Genomic DNA, 3,213 nt, shown 5'->3' on the forward strand with positions numbered 1-3,213 from the left:
CTAAAAGGACATGAAGATAGGTATATAGTTAGTAATATGCATAGTAAAGGAGGTGACTAATGACATTCAAATGCAAACATCACAACTTTCAGCTGTCTATTTTTACTTCATTATTAGTTAAACTTCATTATGTAGTCTTTAGCTTTTAATTATGGAGTCCACTTGACTTTTATTATGGACCATGAAATAAGACAAATTAAAATATGAAAATTTTGTCCTCAATGGTTGCATTTGAGATTCCATCATCACAAAAACTATTATAGGGGCAACTCCAGAATCGATTTCATTGCTTTTAGCATAATGTAAATCTACAATTTCTTCATTAAATCAATTATTGCCATTCTGGGAATCATTTGTCATATAATTGGTTGCAATGCATAACCTGGGGTATATCTTTAATTAACTCAAGTTCCAGTGTTAGAATTTGATGTCATAAAAAACAAATGCATCTCCAATCCCATTGCATATACAACAGATGTAATAAAGAAAAGCTTGTGAAGCTTGAAACAAACGTTGGAAATGGAATCCATGAAGAAGGAAGCAAACATTCAATATACTACTAGAAATAGCAAGGGATGTGGAAATGATTGTTTAATTGTTACATTACAAATTTATAGCATAGCTACGAAGGATCTAGAAGTCATTCCTAATCTATGTACAACTCGATAATCTCTTGCTTACAGAATTAGTCAAAACAGAATCATGAATCGATCTTCTTCACCATTCCTTTCAGTGTTACGTCTCTCCATGTACCTTTGTGGTCTTGTGCCTTAGTTGTTGATTCGGTAACAAACTTCTCATTAAAGTGAGCTTGCGTACATCCAGTCTTGGGATATATCTCGTCACTCGTGCTCAAAATGACTCCACGTGATTACCAACAACGTCCACTTCATGCAGCCCAACATTCCATGCAACCTTAGCTTGATCTTTGTTTTGATCTTCGCAAGGTTCTCTAACATGCCCCCTCAATCCGAGTGAGGCTACACTACAAAAAAAAAAGGGTGTTCACCTAGAACATATTTCCGAGCACCAATATGTGGTCGGAATTTTCCTAGCACTTTCTGAGCACACGAGAATGTTGAAGAAAATATGCACAATCCAAGCACGGTCAACGTACTAGGAATATCTATTGCAAATTGCGAGCATATTCCGAGCATGTTAGAATGTCTGAGGAGAGCATTTGGACTTTATCTTCATAGGGAAATTCCAGTTTGAATCAGACCTCCACATTCGGCTTGGCTCCTTGTCATGTCTCCACCCTCTTCTCGGACCCCAATCAACCCATGGCCCTCGACATCGTTGTATTCTATGATTGTGAATACCTAGATTCACATCAATCTCACTGTTATTCAGAAGAAATAACTATACTCTTTGACATTTATATAAGTTATTAGACTTGTGCTTATATATATGAAGTGGGAAAATCAGTACACAAGTCTAAAAGATTTCCAGAATACCAGTTAATAATTTGAAAGAAGCAGGCAAGGATTTTTTTCTCTTTGGCCCTTAAAACACAAGATTTCTTTGAGTGATATAGTCCAGGATTAATAATTACAGGCCTAGCTCTTTGTTGTCTGCAAATAAGACATAAAACTGAATTATAGAAGAAGAAATAATCAATCAAGGGAAATGATATCAGAAAATGAACCGAGTAGTATTGCTATTTCAACAAAATAAACACGAGCTAAAGATCTGCAGAACATGGAGCAGCAACTTACTTGACAGAGCGAATTAAAGTAACATAATCAATAATTGAAACAAGCAGAAAATACCAACTTGACAAGGCAGGGCTACCCCATTAACCATGTTGAACACTCAATCGAAATTCTGTTATTTCCTTCAGACTCACACTATTTGACTCCAATTACAAGGTAGGGCTGCCCAATTAACTATGTTGAATAAAGGTGGGAAAGGAACTCAACACCTAAAACATTATTCAGATTCTAATCTCATATATATTGGATCAAATAAAGTATGTTAAAGGTAGAATATCAAGTCCTCTATTTGATTTCATGGCTGCAACTAAGAACATCCAAATAATTTCACTTCATCATTTTACAGAATATCGTTCTATCAACTTCTCCAAAAACAAATTAAAGTAACCTGTCCATTTTACTATCCTGTAGCATAAAATTAATATAAATTAAAACAGATATGATAATATTTTGAATTATTTAACATAGAAGTTAGAGAGAATAACTAATAAATACTATAAATTGTACCTTTAGATAACAAAAAGATAACGAGGCGAGCTGGCAACGAGCAAAGAGACTACTTTGATTCAAAAAAATAACAGAGTAAGATTGAAAATATGTAGGAAAAGATTCGAAGAAATCGAGTTGGAGAGAAAATGGAAGAAGTAAAATGATAGAAGTGAGATCCAGATCTGGTTTGGAAATAATATCCTTGTTTTTCCGAGCACCTTGCAAGTGCTAGGACAGTCAATGTGCTAGGATTTTATCCGAGCACGGTCAATTTGTGCTAGGAAATTTTTCCGAGCACATTCAATTTGTGCTCGTAAAACGTTGGTGGAAGCATACCTCATATAAACGTTGTGACGCTGATTCCGAGCACGTAGTAGGTGCTCGGGTGTCTCCTAGCACATTCTAGCGGTGCTCGGAATATGCTCGCAATTTGTAATAGATATTCCTAACACGTTGACCGTGCTCGGAATGTGCTCGGATTGTGCATATTTTCTTCAACATTCCGACAACCAGGCTCGTGTGCTCGGAAAGTGCTAGGAAAATTCCGAGCACATATTGGTGCTCGGAAATATGTGCTAGGTGAACACCCTTTATTTGTAGTGTCTAATTTTTTTTCCTTCATATTTAATAAAATTTAAGTCAAATCAAAATGAAACATGTACTCGTAAATTGAGAGAGATATGATATGAGTGTCTTTCTTTGAGTCGCATCATTTTACTTGTTCAACAACTAGTACTTTACTTGTTCATAAATGGAAAAGGTAATAAGACCGTAGTTTCATATTCTTCCTGCTTTAAAAAGGATTATTATATTTCATTTTTGTAATTAAAATTGTATATATACCTAGCTTATTTATTCCATTAAGCCGTATCTTAATTGAAATGAACGTTTTATAGTAGTGTTTAAATCAACTAAATTTGATATGTAATGTCCAAGAGCCGCAGTAAACAGTCCACTAGTCCACCCATTTTGTTTGGGCCGTGATCCAACTACACAAAAGGGCTGCAGG

General features: G+C 35.3%; 1 long non-coding RNA gene across 1 annotated transcript; it reads right to left on the bottom strand.

The window, feature by feature from the left end:
- Positions 1 to 531: 531 nt before the first annotated feature.
- Positions 532 to 2,727, bottom strand: LOC121761250. Its single transcript, XR_006041961.1, has 3 exons — positions 2,223 to 2,727; positions 1,458 to 1,574; positions 532 to 1,322 (listed from the first exon to the last, which is right to left on the bottom strand). It is a non-coding gene; the product is annotated as an uncharacterized LOC121761250 (long non-coding RNA).
- Positions 2,728 to 3,213: the final 486 nt, after the last annotated feature.

The sequence above is a fragment of the Salvia splendens genome, chromosome 13 (assembly GCF_004379255.2).
Source record: "Salvia splendens isolate huo1 chromosome 13, SspV2, whole genome shotgun sequence".
Lineage (NCBI taxonomy): Eukaryota > Viridiplantae > Streptophyta > Magnoliopsida > Lamiales > Lamiaceae > Salvia > Salvia splendens.